The sequence below is a fragment of the Glycine max genome, chromosome 17 (genome assembly GCF_000004515.6).
Source record: "Glycine max cultivar Williams 82 chromosome 17, Glycine_max_v4.0, whole genome shotgun sequence".
Taxonomy (NCBI): Eukaryota; Viridiplantae; Streptophyta; class Magnoliopsida; order Fabales; family Fabaceae; genus Glycine; species Glycine max.
The window spans coordinates 35,640,715-35,658,060 of NC_038253.2; the positions used below are offsets into that span (position 1 = coordinate 35,640,715).

Below are 17,346 nucleotides of genomic sequence, written 5' to 3' on the forward strand. Positions count from 1 at the left end.
TATGGAAAGTTTTGACACAAGTATTAAGAAATATAATCAATATTTTAAATTTCATAAAATATACTCTTTATTTAATTACTTTTACCTTATTAATGATATTATCCCCGAAATATATTTCAATTAATTGACACTGATTTTCAATGACTTCTTTTAAGTTTTGATATCAAGCCTTAATAAAAAAACATTTTAGAAAAAAAAATTAAATGTGATCGATGGGTAAATTTCAATCACATTAACTAACCTTTTTAATTATTTTTTTTAAACAAACTTTTTTGATTGACCCAAATGTTATTAGTTAATTTTGTTTATATTTGAGTATGAGGATGTACCTTTTTTTGTCATCATCATATTTATTTAAAGTATCTATTAATTTTATTAAATTTTGTCAATTTTTAATCTTTTATGATAAATTTGACTAACTAATTGAAACATGTCAAGAAGAAAAGAGTAACTTAATCTTTTGTCAACCATGTTTATGAATGAATGGATAATTGTTTTGAAATCGTCTGCCGTGCCCCCTCTCTAAGGAGTATATGATTCAACAAAAATCACATAGGGATAGATTTGATATAATCAAAACCTCTCATAAAATATGTACCTGTAACTAGCGGATGAATAAAGTACATTAAATAGTCCGTTTTAGGGATTGACAACTTATCCATTCAATGACTTTGACACGGGACGTTCATTGGTTTTATAAAATCACAACTAATTGAAACGTGTTTTCTTTTTCTATCTAAAACATCATATAAAATGAAATAAAAAGAGTAATTATTATCAATATTTTTGGGGTCAGATTGCCTTGTTGTCTGCATTTAGGGTTTCCGGTTTCGAAGAATCGTTATTAAAACTAATAATAATAATAATAATAATAAATTCTAAATATTACATTAAATAATATCAAATAAATATAATATAATATAATAATTTTATGACAAAAAGAAAAAACTAAAAAAGGCATCATTTTATAAACATAAGTAACTAACATAATACAACAAGAGAAAAACTAGAATACGTTATAGTGTAAAATAATTTTGTACTATCTTCTAATTATAAAATATTATTTATAATAAATTTTTTGACTTTTGTTAAATTATCTTAAAAATTACACCAACCTTAATTTTATGATTGGATGACAATTAGTATATCATAATTAAACTCATAACAACATCCATTAATGCTAACAAGTTTACATTTAGAAAAAAAAATGAAAAATTAATATAATTTAAACTTGTAAAAAATGAATCAAGATATAAAAGTTATAGATTAACATAAATAATTAAGTTATATGATTTATAAGATAAACAATAACAATAATTTATAAAATAACTTGTAATTATGTGTAATCCTTATTAAATATCTAGTATTATTCATGTTAAAAATATTTTAGATTATTTTTTTAAAAAATTACCCATTCAAATCATTTTTTACATTAATTTTGACCTATTCTTTCCAAAAAATGATCTAGTTTTTTTTAAGAATTAATGAATTAGTCACCAAACTCAGACCGACAAAACTGTTTAATCTGATTTTAAAAATCATGGTTACTATAATAATTAATGTATATTTTTAATAATTCTAAATTATATTCTACAAATATATTATTAACTATAATATCTCTATACATAGATAGATAATTAAATAGATACATAGATGGAGTTCATATCTTTGATCTTGAAAACTACATAGCCCAAAAATTCGAACCTGACCCTATCCTAGTCAGAATAGATTTTTACTTTAACTTTTTAATTATTATATATTGAGGGTTACTCACTTACACTTATAATTGAGAGTGGATAATTTATTATTACTCCATCCTTTTTAAAACTAGTGATGTTTAAGATGAATGTTCAGTTTTTAAAGAAAATGTACATGTGTTAAGAAGTATTTAATAATTGTAAGATATTAATATATTTGGTTGAAAATTTAATGTAAGATGCAAATGCGATGTAATTGTTTGTTGAAGTGTTTTTTTTTAACTAATTGTTTGTGATTTTTTTTTATCCGTGAGTATTGTAAGTGTTATTCTTCATAAAGATTAAATCTAGTTATTTTAAAAAGGGACACATGCCTAGAAACATAATCATTGAGACTTAAAATTTGTAAAAATCAATAATTTCAAAATAAAAATAAGGATAAATATGATTTTAATTTTTATATTTTTCGCTTTTTCATGTTTGGGAAGCTTCATATACTTTAATTTAATTCATGTACTTTATTAAAAATATGCTTTTAGTCCATTCACACATATTCTTTACAAATGGCCTTAGTTCTTGGGAAATGAATTATTGTTAGTATTTACTTTCAACAACATCAATTTTTCTCACATACACATTCCTTTTGTTTCGTTATGAAGAATAAGTTATGAATTTCAAATCACAACTATCACATACAAATATCGATGAAAAATCATGTGATTTCATTGATCTACATCACCAACTGTTGAAGAATATAATGAAGGTGGAAATAAAGACAAAAATAAAGTAGTTGAAAATTAGAATTTGATATGTCTAAGGAGACATTTTAATAACTTCTTTTTTTAAAAAAGAATAATTTAAAAAAAATAAAAAAACCTAACCATCAATTCTAATAGACAAAATTAATGTCCCATGTGAAGAATAAAAACACGTTTTTAATAAAATATATAAACTAAATTTGACTATATCAAACTTCAAGAAATTAAAATCAGGAAAAAGTGAAAATATAATGAATAAAAGTATATTTTTCCCATAAAAATAATCCTATACCGCCGCCAAACTTTCATTGTCCTTCAAACAAACTTTCATTGTCCTTCAAACAACTCACCTTTACTTACGTAGGCAGCTCTACATGCCACATTAACCATCAAAGAGTAAATGGATGGTTGGATTAAAATTTATAAATATAAGTTTAAATTCAAAGTATGTTGTAAACTTTTTTTTTTTGATAGAAATATGTTGTAAACTTAAGTTTAATAATTAAGAAAAAGTTTACTATAATGCATGTGAAAACATAAATCAGAAGTACTTTTATTTTAAAAGCAACCCATTTAATATTGTTTCTCATCTAAACCCAAATTTACCCCAAACATTAGTTACAAAATTAATTTTAAGAGAATACAAATATGACACAACTGAATTCGAGATTCTAAAAGTATGTTTAATGTATGTAGGCTATCTTTAATAAGATATTTTAGTTAATTTTTAATTTTTTTATTGGATTAATAATTTATTTGATTGTTTGATAAATAACTTTTTGAATAGTTTTTTAAATGCTAATTGAACTAATTTTTTTTTAAAATTTAATTTATAATTTTTTATATTTTATTCATTTTTATCTTTAAAATATATATTAATTTGATTTATTATCGTTTTTTAAAATAAAACAATATTTTATTATTTATTTGTTTTTATTCACTCATTCGAACTACACATTTTTATATTTCACTATTTGTTTAATAATTGTACTATTTATAATATTTAATTTATTATTCCAACATTAACTTTACAAATTTGACAATGATAAAAGTCAGATTTATTTTATTTTTCTAGTATTTTATGAATTTATTTAACTGGTAAGTCAAAAGTTAAATTATAACTTAAGACAAATTATGATTTTTAATTGTTTTGATTATATGCAAATAAATATAAATGGTAAAAGCAATGTCCAATGCATATAATCAAAACAATTAGACCATAATTTAGAAGATAATTTAAGAGAAATAATTAAGAAGATGATTTATTTCTCTATGTTTGATATTCTATTTGCAGAGATATTCCTCTAGGATTCAACAAAATCCTATGAAATGAAGTCCAAGATTTGAAAGTGATGATGATAATCAAAAGACACACTCTACTATATAGACCTGCTCTGACGGGGTGAAGTGACTTTCTGCTGAAGTACTCAACCCGATAACCTATAAGAGTGGACTCTTTACATGAAGTACTCAACAACCATTATCATCAAATGAAAATCAAGTGAAAAATTTAATTGTTAAGAGACAACAAACACTTGAAGATGAAGACTATAAATACCATAAACTTTGAAGAAGAAGACACCCTACATGAAAAAAAGATGTGCATTTAATGCAAGCATTAAATACTCCCAACAACCATTATCATTAGATGAAGATCAAGTGAAAAATTCAACCATTGAGAGACAACGAACACTAGAAGATAAAAACTATAAATACTAGAAACTTTGAAGAAGAAGACACATGAATCTCATATGTGTTCATTCTTTCAATCTTTATTTAAAAAGTTTTATGTTTATCATTGTAAAGTTCAAAAGCTCTCAAAAAACCTTTTACATATTGAGAGAAAAGACTAAAAACCCGAGTGTATATTCGTCTATAAAATGATCATAACTTAGTTAGTGAGCAATTTCAAACAAAAAATCCTTTGATTTTTTTGGAGACAACATTTGCTTGGTAGGACAAAGAATACTGAGTTTTTGTCAAACTTGGAGTAGAACTTGATTGTGTAAGAGTTAGAAGTGACAGTGAACGATATTTGTAATTCATGTGAAGTTAGTGAAACTTGGTGGTTTGCTATGAATTTGACGTAATTGTGAATGTATAAATACATGATTTTGATGATGTCAAAAAATAATCACACAAGGTTGCTTTCAAGATTACTTCAACAAACATTCAAAGGTTACACATTGCTTCAAGATTAATACAAAGTTGATTTAACAAACAAGCATTATTTCAAGATTAATTCAAGGCTCTGGTAATTGATTACCAGGCAGTGTAATCGATTACCAGAAGATAATTTTGAAAATTAGCTTTTAAAAAGGGTTTTGAATTTGAATTTTGAATCATGCAATCGATTACCAAATGTTTGTAATTGATTACCAGCAATGACACTTCAGAAAACACTTTGAAAAGTCATGACCCTTCAAAATATAACCGTGTAATCGATTACCTCGATTACCAGTGAAGAATTTTAGAAAAAGTTTTTTGAAAAGACACATATTTTCAAACTATTTTGAAAATGCACAAAGGACCTATATATGTGTGTGTCTGACTTCGAAAAACAAGAGAGAGATTCTAAGAGAACTCAATTTCCAAATGCTCTTCCAACAACTCTTGGACAAACACTTGCAATTTTATTGAGAATTCATCTAGGAACTTCAAATTGTATTATCATCTCTAAAAGAGAGAAATTCCTCTAGGATCTTCAATTTGTATCATCCACTCTAAAGGAGAGAAATCTTTCTGTTCATATCAGAAAGTCAGTTGTAATCAACAAACTGGTTGTCTCTTGGATTGTGAGAATTGTAATCAAGAGACAGGTTATCTCTTGGATAATCTTGAATACAAGGGTGAGGATCCCAAGGTGTGTTCAAAGTTTGTAGAGGATTTAGTGGAAAATCTCAAGTGGGTTGCTTGAGGATTGAATGTAAGCACGAGAAGTGGTCGAACCAGTATAAATTGAGTTTGCATTTCTCTCTTCCCTTATCTTATTTATTTTATTGCAATCAATTTTGTCTTTCACATTTAAAGAACATTATTAAATTGATTATTGCTTCTTCTTCTGCATTATGAGCCTATCATTTAAAAAGAGGGTAGTTAAAAGTTTGTTAGTGGAAAATTTTGTAAGACTTAATTTACCCCTCTCTTAAGTTATTGAGGTCACTTGTCCAACAGTAATCTTAATGGTAGAGATGAACCATTATAGAACTTCTTGTGTCTACAAATCTTTCTTGCTTTTCTTTGAAGTTTTAAACTAACCCAAGGATGTGAATTTGTTTTTAGATTTAAAAACAAATGTCTTGTCTTTTCTAAAAATTTGTTTACATTGTCTGATAGGTTTTGAGAAAAATATTCTATATGCTTTCTAAAAAGTGTTTTATACAAACTTTCTTATAAGTTAAAAAGGTTTTAAAAATTTCTGAAATCATAATTGAACCCCCTTCTTATGATATTTGTCTTTACGTTAACTATTATACTAATTAACATAATAAAAATATAATGTCTACTAATTGTATATTTTTTAAGTTTATTTAAAACTTGATTAAAAACACTTTAAAATATAATATAAGATTAATAGTAGAATAAATAATACGAAAAAAATGCAATGATTGTAACTAAAAATGAAATAAAAATACTTCATCTATAAATAAAAATTACATTATAAAATTAATTAATTAAAAACTAAAATTATAACACCTCAAAAATATTTTTATTCATAAAAAAATTAAAATTTATATATTCATTTTTTATCATTTTACATTTTTACCTATTTCAACAAATATTTTTACTAAACACTTATGATTTAATAAGTCATGCATTTGAATGAGGAATTTTAAAACATCATAGAATTCGAAATACTCATCAATTCAATTAATAGCGATGAAATGCCATTCAATTTTAAATTAATTTATTTGGATTATTAATTTTGAAATTTTCATAGTAACTAATTATAAATAACTACAATTTTTGTTTTAAAATTGTCTTCTCTCTCCTCACTTTCTCTCTCTGTCGCACATAACTACCAAAACTCAGCAATGTTTCTCCTCACTTTCAACAATCAAAGATGATGTATCGTCATATGACACCTCCTTCGTGGTATCGTCATATGACACCTCCTTCGTGGTGATCTCTGACCAACAGTTTGGTTTTTTTGGTAATTTTCAACTCTTTTCGTAAACATATTTGTCTCTGATTCTCTTGTCAGGGGTTTGGTTCAACGTTGTTTGTTGGCAATTTGGATCTCCAAGAGAGAATATGGAGATGATCGATAGAGATCAAAAATTTGGTGGGAAAGGTTCGCTGAAGAGAAGCAAGTGTCAAATGAACAGTGGAGGGTTAGGATTTTGTTTAGGTGAAGATGGAGAGATGAAGAATGCGGAATTTCACAAATTCCACCTATTTTAGTGGAATTTCAAATTCTGAATTTTACAAAGAATTGAAATGCTGAGGAATTCTTTAAATTCTAGTTTTATAGTATCCCAATGAAGCATTTTAGTGAGTAGTAATTAAAATATCTTAAAAATTACATTACCCACTTAGATTGCATCATCCAAACACAGGGTTAGGGTCTATTTGGTAGAGTGATGGAAATAAATGAAATGAAAGTGAATTATGATGAAATTTGAAATTAAAATAAAATATAAAAACATCATTTTACTATTTATTCTTCTTTTTTGTTTTCTTTCTAATCAAATGAACCAACCTTTAATTACCAACTAATTTTCTTAAACTCTTAAACGGGTATTTAAACATACCCTCAGGATTTCCTCAGTTTTTACTTTGGTTCCTCTAGAAGTATCTCAGGTTAATTCTCTAATGAGTTAGTTGTGAGGCATTTGTAGTTGTAGCTAGGTTGATTGGATGGCTGGCTTCTCAATCTAACTACAACCTGTCCAGATATTAGCTATGCCACCCAACAAATAAGTTATAGTTCCTTGACCTACTATGCAACATTTCAAGACTGTTCATCATGTCCTGCTTAATTTACCTTAAAGGTTGTCTCGCGGAAGGTCTTTTCTTCCATCATTCTTTCTTCCATATTCAACTTCTTGATGAGAAGTCAATAGTTAATTTTATTTTGTTTCTAGCTAGTTTGTCGTTAGCCTTCTTCTAAAGAATATATTGCTCGAACCTTCACTTTTATAATCATTTTTTTTTTCATTTCAATTTCTATGAATCAATCTTTCTTCAGTTTTCCTTTTATTTGGTACGAGTGTTATCAATCTAACGTTAATGAAGAATCAACTCATGACTCTTAGAGTGCGTTTACTTCACGGACTAAAAATTCATTTATGGGAATATGAACTTGGAAATATAAGGGATTGTTTTGGTTAGAGAAAATATTTTTTATTTTTATTTCTTGTTTTCATTTCTTGAAAACTAATTTCATTTTCAAATTTTTAAGTTTTAAAAATGTGTTTTTAAGTTCATATTTATTTATGGAAATATGAACTTGGAAATATTAATATTCTCAGTTTTAAAAAAGATTTGAGTATGTTCATTTCCGAAAAAGTGATTATAACATATGATTTTTTTTCCATTTTTATTCCCATGGTGAGGGTCGGTAAATTGCATGTATTTCCATGAGAATGTGGACAATTATTTTTTTAAACCCACTTATAACTTCCATTTTAACTCATTTTTTATTTCAATTATTTTTAATTTAAAAAATATTTCTAGAAATATTAAAATTTAACCAAACAATTTTTTAAAATATTTTCTGAAATATCATTCTAACTAATATTCTTAAATATATGATTCCTGCAGAAAATACAGTATTATACCTTAAAACAAATGTCCCCTTACAACACAAACTAAATACACGTTCTACTTTTAATTCTCTTGTCTTTTTTATAACTACAATTGAATATAATCTTGATTCGAGCTGCTAGAACTAGTTTGAAGAACAAAATTCTTCCTTTGAACACTAATGTAGTTACATATTAAAGATTTAAACTTGTGATTATTAATTAAGATGAAATAATTGTGAGAGCTAGTTAATCTACACTCTCAAGGGTTCCTATAATTTCTTGGGAGCTTTTATTTCAATGTCAAAATTCTTGCAAGTGTCCACACTTGGACGTGACCTAAGAAGATTTTTGAAAACCCCTTCTTGGAGCCCATCTCTTCTAGTGAGTATTCCATTCCGTTGGATCAGTGTAGAACACGAATGATCTTTTTTTAAAAAAGATAAATTAAAAGGATAAATATAAAGAAGTAAATGGAAAGAAGTAGGTCAGTGTACTGCAAGAATACTGAAAGTTTACTCGTTGCATATATGCAGTTTGTGGACTTATTAGCACTATATGTGTTACCAACCAATGCAAATATGTTAAATGCATTTAAATAAATAGTCATTTTATAGGTTTTTGCCTTGAAAGAGTAGTTGAACAGAAATGAATGTTTCTACGCAACAGTTGGAAGCTTTATACAATTTCCAACCATAATTTGGTCTTTTTATAAGCTTCATTTGACTCTGTAGCTCTGTTGCAATTTTTTATACAGAAGCAGGAGAACATCTTGCGAATAGCTGGTGGTGGGATTTTAGAATAATTGAAGTCTTTAGACTATGATAGGTCAAAGTTTTTATAGCGAACTTTCGTTGTCAAACTTATATTATATATTGAAGTTCATAAAAATTGATAGGCAAAATAGTCAATTTGATCCTTGAGAGTGTTTAGGGATTTCAAGTTAGGCTCTAAATTCAGGGACTAATTAACTTGAAATTATCATATATTTTAATAATGGGAATGTCTAATTAAGAGATTGAGGAGAGTTTTGGTCTTCAAGCTAAAATAAAACTTATTTTGAAACTTATTTTTTCGTTTTACATGACAGTTAATTATGAGACAGATTGGGTCTAGGGCTACTCTGTATATAATGTCGACCCTTTTGGCCCAAACAATCTAATCACTGAATTAGTTAAAGCAACAAGTGTTGATCGAGGTAAACATTAGGTATAAGATTTCTAACATATTTTTATGAAACTTCGACTTAAAACAAAGTTAATTTGTTGTGATCCACCCCATGACAAAAAATTATTGTTCAAGTTAGGCATTAGACCTCATGCTTGGAAATTCAACCAATCTTAATTAAACCTCTATAAATAAAATTAACTCATTATACTATATAAACATTTAATATATATAGATACTTTGGTGGAATAATTTCTATTGACTTGAGCACAAAAGTATTTTTTTAATAGGTATTTAGTCATTTTTTCATAGTCTCAACTTTACTAGAGAAGCAATCAAATTCAAAAGATCTGAAACCTCAATCTACTCAGAAGCCTCATTCATCCAATATACACTAGGGTTCTTTTGTAGTCAATATATAGTCCACTATAGACATGTTTGTTTACTCCATATCGGGGTGTATAACAACTTATTTTTTTTAAACCACAAATATCTTTTATAGGAGCCAAATAGATAATCTTATTTGATTAGATCAGAGTGCTTAGTAGTAAAATTCTTGCCCTAAGTATTCAATGTATTCGATGTAATTATATATCCAAGATTCAAACTAGGTCAGATGGTGTATAAAAACTTAATTAGAATATACTAATAGTGTAAAAAGTTCTTTTTTATATATATATATTTCTCTTTAATTATAAGTTATCATGTAAGATATAATTATTATATTTTTTTAATATTTAGTTTAAAATTTACTTACAAATTAATTAACTTTATCGTGTAAATTTTTTTTATCGACGATAGTCAAATACCGCAAATAAGATTAATTTATGATTCAATGGATTGAAAACACTGATAATTTTTTACCTAGGATAAAAAAGAAGTAATTTTAACACGTTAATAATTGAAAAATCTTTATACTAACGTTCTATTAAAATTCAACTCTTAAACTATTCATATTTTAACCTAACATAATACCTTTATCACAAACTTGCGGAGTAAATGAAACCCCAATATAATAAACTTGGGCGGTCACCTGTGTGTGAATGTGAGCGAGCGAGACAAGATTGTGGAATATAACAATGTATATTGTTGAAGAAAGACAGTTGTCATTATCATCACGAAAGAGACTGGAATTTCATATATAACAAATTTGGTTGATTTAAAATTGAAGGGACAACAATTGACAATGATTGGTTATGTTCATCTTATCATTCAACCATTATTTAGCTGTCTCAATTTGATTGTTAATTTGTTTTGGGGGCCATTAAATATTTACGACTTACCTCCAAGTATTTTGTATATCAATTTATCATTAGACTTAAATTCCTGTACCAAAAAAAGAAAATCATTAGACTTAAATTTCTTTGACAATGTTGGAGGATATAGCAGGCGGCGACCTTATCCGAAAAAATTAAAGACATGGAAGAAAAATTGTCTTGCCCTTTATCATAGCTTTTGAGCAGATTCAAAGGCCATTTTAAGGACAGTAATACATAGACGTATAGGTATATATAGGCGGGGACACAAAGTGTGTTTGGAAAATTTCTCACTATGATTGTTGTTTTTGATGTACTTTCACTGTTTCTAGTTTTGTTCTTGGAGCTTTAACGTTATATAAATATCTTTTGGTGGCATTAACTTATTGTTGAATACGATATCTTGTACCCGAAGTTAATGAGATAAGGATTGATCACCTATAATGATGGAGATTAATTATCAAAGATGGTAATTTATCATAGTTAGCTAAGGGAAAGGGACTATGGTTATGAACCACCTACATTTGGATGGCAGTTTGGATTTGTGGAGTGTCGAAGGGTTGCTGGAAAGGGAAACATAAAGAATTAAAGATACTTTGATAGGTGAGGTTGTGGATGACTCAAGTGTTGGGTGTTGCAAATGTAAACACATGCAAATAAACTAAATGGTAAATAACGGGAAAAAAGAAGGTGAACTTATTTATTTTTTACTCACCCTATCGATATGCTTTCGTGATAACATATGTATGAATGTCCATATATATTGGTGCGTCCATACTAAAATTTTATGGGTTTTTATTGGGGAGAAGGAAAACAAGAATAAATAGAGCATTTGATAGCAATTACTGCAGATGAAAAAACTATACGAACAAATTATCATTTGTATCGAGATATCACTGCAAATTCCCTATTTAAAAAAATTATTTTGATCTTCTCAATCATAAATTCTTGATTTGATCTTTCTTATTTTGATGTGTGACTTCTCTATCAAGGACCGATAAAAAAATATATGATTGAGTGTAGATACTTACGCATGCACTTGTTAAAAGGATTACAAAAATAAATTAATAATTGAATCACCATTGAGATCTTGTGTTTTGGCCCTGCAGTTTACTGACACTATTGTATTTTACGACAGACTTATTATGATGGTTAAATAAAAAATGTCGTTGAAGGTAACGCGATGGTAGTCTTGTAATTTTAAAAATTACATACACGCCGGTTATTGAATGACCGTCTTAGAAGGCGAGTTTAATAATTATTGCGATGGATAGAAAAGACCCTCATAGTTGTATTAGTGTACAACAATGACCTTTTCCTTTTGACCGTCTTTGAATGATTTACTTATTTTTATTCCCGAAATGACTAATAATAACGTTAACCTAGCTATCTTTGTCCTCGAGAGCTCTCAGTCGCGCGTAACCTTGCTTCTTCTCCTCGAGAGCTATGTTTGAATGATTTACTTGTTTTCCCTCTAATCAGATGTTTTCTGGCCCTAGTAATCCCTCCATTAATAACTTTGTTTGAAAAATTGTGTGCCACATTTGAGGTATTGGTAGGATTTGCATGGTAGTAGTACTTCGTGACCAGGTGTATGTTCTTGTCACTGGTGGCAGAATCTAGCTGAAAACTGAAATGGAGAACTGGTCTTGCATTGTAGAAACAAATAGAAAAATTTAAAGATAAAATATTTAAAGATAAAATTTTATCACTCATAATAATATTACGTATTAAATTTAAATAAGATTGTCTTTCTCCATTACAATATCTGTTGTAGAAGAAAAATTGGTTGGAAAAAGGAAATCCAAAAATCAATTTGTTGTCACTTTACCTAATATGTCCTTTTTTCAGCTTGGTGGAGGTTATCTTTTTGGGCTTCTAGTGGGATTCCTTGCTGACTCTATAGGTGCAATTGTTGGTGCTGGAGCTGCATTTCTTCTTGGTATAACAATAAGTTTTTCAAATTTTACATTTTTAAGTACTTGTCAAAGTTATACAAGTTTTTGTCCGGTATTTGCTACTCAAGAGTTGATTTATGCTAGTTTTTCCTTGATTAATACAAGGTGCTCTCTCTTCATGTGCATGATTTTTGCAACGTCATTAACATTTCTATTGGGCGTAACTTCAATCCGTGTTTCCATATGATGATATAATTATTTCTATCCTATTACTTTACTTACCCATATCTTTGTCAATTTGGACAGATTGGGAGATCATTTGTCATTTCTAGTTTGAAGGATTATCCACAATTCAGATCAGGGGAAATTGCAATTCGAAGATTTGCTTTTAAGGTTTGTAGGTTAATTTTTAACACTGGTGTGAGATTCTTGATTCTATTGTTGTTAACTTTCTAATGTTCCTCTCCTCTTTTTAACCTTTTTTCTAGGTTTCTTATTTCTGAACTCTCAACTCTTTGTGGTGTGGGTCATGAAATTAAGAAAACTTTAAAATATCAATGGATATATTAAAGTGGTATTGTGTTTGATCATCTGTTATTGTTAATACAAAGAACTATCAAGTACCAAGCCTATCCCACTAGGCAAGGTCAGCTTTTCATGGATCATTTAGTAAAACACTATAAAAAACTGTGATTGCCTGTTAAAATGAGCAAGTATACTTTCTTATTTATTGTGAAGGTCATATTGGTATGTTGGTTAATGTTAATGAGGTCCATCATACCAGAGATCATCTTTAGTAGCAACAACTAGTTGTATATCAGTTCTAGATGTATATTATGTCCTTGTCTTGATAACATCAACATCAAGACAGAATCTACAAAATCTAGTCAAATTCCATTTTGGTCTTTATCTGCATATAACAGTTTACGACACTGAAAAATTAGTTTGTATGCTCTGTATATTTGATTGGCCAGAAAAGGAGGAAGAGGAGCAATTTTAATTAAGCTGCTAAACTTATATGTCTTGTCATATTAATGAAACTATACCTCCGATTTTGGGCCGACCTATATGCATTATAGATTTGTGGTTTGCAGAACTATATCTTGTTTAATTTTCAGCTGAACCTGATTTAAAACTAAGTTTTATTGTAATTATATTTCGAAACTTAGTTTGAAATAGAAGCAAGAGTAGAGTTTTTATCCAAACTTTAGTTCCAAACTGTAGTCCAAACATAGCCTTACCAAGGGAGTGGCCATGCTTCTCAGTTCTGACAACAAGGACTGCAAATTGCAATGCAATAACCATAACCAGGCTGTATAGCAAAGCACATTTGAAGTTCGTTTCTAGGAATTGAATATCATGGCAGACATAGGACACACAAATCACATCAAATGTCAACATGTCAATATATATATATATATATATATATATATATATATATATATATATATATATATATATAAAAAGTCAGACTAGAGAAGGAAATTTTCTAATTTATGTAAGAAATAACTATAATTAGGTTGTCCGGTTGATATGATTTTTCTCTTCATCAACTTGTTAGTATTTTCTTAATGAAAAAAAAATCATCCAGAAATCAATCTTATATTTCTAATATATTTACAAGTATCTCATTCACTTTTATAAAAAAAAGAAGTACAATCATTAATATGTGTTACAAGTAATTAGAAATAAAAGAAAAATTTAATAAGAAAATAATAATTCTATATTTTTTATAATTAACAAAAAATATATATTTTTTTACTTTTTTATAGACCGGGGTAATATGAGGTACAATAAAATCTTTGACTGAGAGGATCAAATTTCTTCCATTTGTAGTTCTAGAAATTGGCAATGTTACAAAGGAGTTTGCTAACACATGTAGAGTTGTGACAAAACTTCCTACAATCTTTAACATTTGGCCTCGAAATTTGTTCTTCTTCGTGAAAGATTGCTTCCTTACAATCTTTTCAAAACTTCCTTTTGTATACTAGGGACCTCGAAACATTTGTACTTCTACAAATCTCCTTAGAATCTTTAACAAATGCCCTCTATCCATCCACATTTCTACAAGGACTGATCTTTCTAGAGATAGGTGGATTGTGTAACAGTCGTTTTTTTTAATAAATAAATAATACAGTAATAAGTTAATAAATAAATAAATAAATAAAAATATAATTAGGTCATAAATCTCCACTATATAAACAAAATGTTAACCTAGAGCAGCTTTTACAAAACACTTCTGCCCCTTTTTCTTTTCTGATGCACAAGAACCCTAACAAAGCAACCAGAGGAGGAGCTCTAGAGAGCACTAGAGACGCCACCATTGCTAACAGAGAACATTTAAGCGACTACCTCGAGGTAAGGGATGTGTTACTCACGCTTGGGGATAAGAAGGAACATGTATAGGGGTCTCTAGAGGATCAATTTTGGGTTGTTTTTATAAAATGTTAATTCATGATTCTTTCAAATTGAATAATTCTTACGCTAAATTGAGTGTAATATCTTCTATCATGAAATTCTATGATCCGGTTTAGTGTATATTGATATGATATTTGTGTTAGTGTATATCAAGTTTTTTTAAGTGGCAATTGTTATTACTGGATTCTTTTTGTATATTAACTAACGTGTATAATATTTGTTGTTTTGTGCTTGTGAATTACTTTTTTAAATGTGTCAGTGAATTGTTATAATTTGAATGAAAGAATTTGAAATGTGTCAGTGAATTGTTATAATTTGAATGAAAGAATTTGACCCAAATAATTATATTCCTTTTTTTGTAATAAAAATTTATGAATAACGCGTACTGTGTCTTTGCATATATTTCTTTTGTTGAAACTGCAATTCCCACCTACACTACGATGCAATATGTATATTCCCTTTTGTTAAAGTTGCAATTCCATGCTCTGTATCTACGTTCGTTATATATATATATATATATATATATATAATAAATTAAATATTGTTATGAAATTATTATTTTATTGTTTTGCAGAAATAAATTAAATATTATTGTGAAATTATTTGTATTTCTTTTCATTTATATATGTTATATATGTATAATAATCAATTAAATACTGTGTAAAATTATCCTTAATAATAATTATTTTTGCTATATCTTAAATTAATTATTATAGAGGTTCTCTTTAATTGGAAATAATATATTTTATTTAAATTACACTTATTTTGTGCAATATGCATTATTACTAATGACATAATTGCTTGTTTTAATAGTATAACAAAACTGCAGCAATTAAAATGAAAACTTTGATACGTTAAAGTGCATCAAATATGCTTGATACGTTATTGTTTCTGCATATTAAATTGATAAATAAATTCCAACATTAAACGTTCCTTTTAAAGTGCGGAGAATATGCACGTTATTGTTTTTTCTTCACCTTGATTTGAGAAACGAATTTTGAGCAGTCATATATTCCTTTGCAATAATATATATATTTAATATATTATTCATTAAAGATATTATCCTAGTAAGTGCAGCAACGAATACACATGCTTTTTACTTTTCATGTTATGCACATATATATATATATATATATATATATATAAAATAAATTAGATGTTGTTGTGAAATTATTATTTTACTGCTTTGGAGAAATAAATTAAATATTTTGTGAAATTATTATTTTATTGCTTTGTAGAAATATATTAAATATTGTGAAATTATTATTTTATTTTATTTAGTTATATATGTATAATAATAAATTAAATACTTTTGTAAAATTATTGCTTAATCATAATTATTTATGCCACATCTCAAATTAATTGTTGTAGATGTTTTTATTTATTTATTTTGTTGAATTAATATATTCGGTTTAATCTATATTTTTGTTGTGTCAAGTAAATGTTACTAATGAATGATATGTGTAGGATGCATGAGATACGATAAATTATTTTATTATGAAATTATGGTTGAGACTGTGTGTGTAAGTGATAATCATTTAGTACGTAATGGATTGTGAATTACATAATTGTTGAGATGTTGTATGTTTTGAGTTGTGAGCCATGAACTATGTAATCACACAACTGTAAGACCCTTTAAGGGCGACGAGTTAATGCGCGATGAGTTGTGATGGGATCCACTGTGGGAACCCGACGAGTTAATCACTTGAGGCGCACTGAGTTAAAATATTTTAAATATATATATACATTCGAGATTTTGAAAACAATTGAGTAGTTGTGTGTATTGCATAATTCATAGGTAGAATCTGTGTGTTCAAATATATTTTTTTGGGTTGGACCTGAATCAGGAGGGAGAGGCCCTGACGGACTCTTCGGAGTGTAGGCCTTGGGGGTCATCCGGTTTGAGTGCTCCTGTAAGCCTATGCCGATCCCACATGGTTGGAGCATTCTCGCAAAACAGCGTGACCCTGACTGGTCTCCCTATAATTTCACTTAGTGAGAGTGACCTGACTTACCCATTGTGAGGCATGTCCTGTCATGTACTCCTAGGCGCCCGACGAGGTTTTTCACTGGAAAATGGTACCACATTGCATGTAGGCTTGAGTCTAGAGTATTTGTTGCATAACACATGTGTTTGTCTTTCATTGGGTTAACAATTATGGTTTGATGTTATTTTCTGGAGTGGACGAACTTAAATGAATGTGCATAATATGTGTGATTTTGTGAAACGGTGTTAATTATATAAATTCAGTTGTAAGCACTATATGTTTTACATGCTCTAATATTTTATTATATATGAATGTGATAACTCATTCCCGGTGTGTGTTTGTGTTTGGGCTGATTGTCATTTGTTCAGGTGAGCCATCATATGATGAATTCCATGTTAGAGCCGAAGAGACTTAATC

General features: G+C 28.0%; 1 pseudogene; it reads right to left on the reverse strand.

The window, feature by feature from the left end:
• The window catches only part of LOC106796704 (proline-rich receptor-like protein kinase PERK13), a 71,882-nt pseudogene that overhangs the window by 49,017 nt on the left and 5,519 nt on the right, over positions 1–17,346 (reverse strand).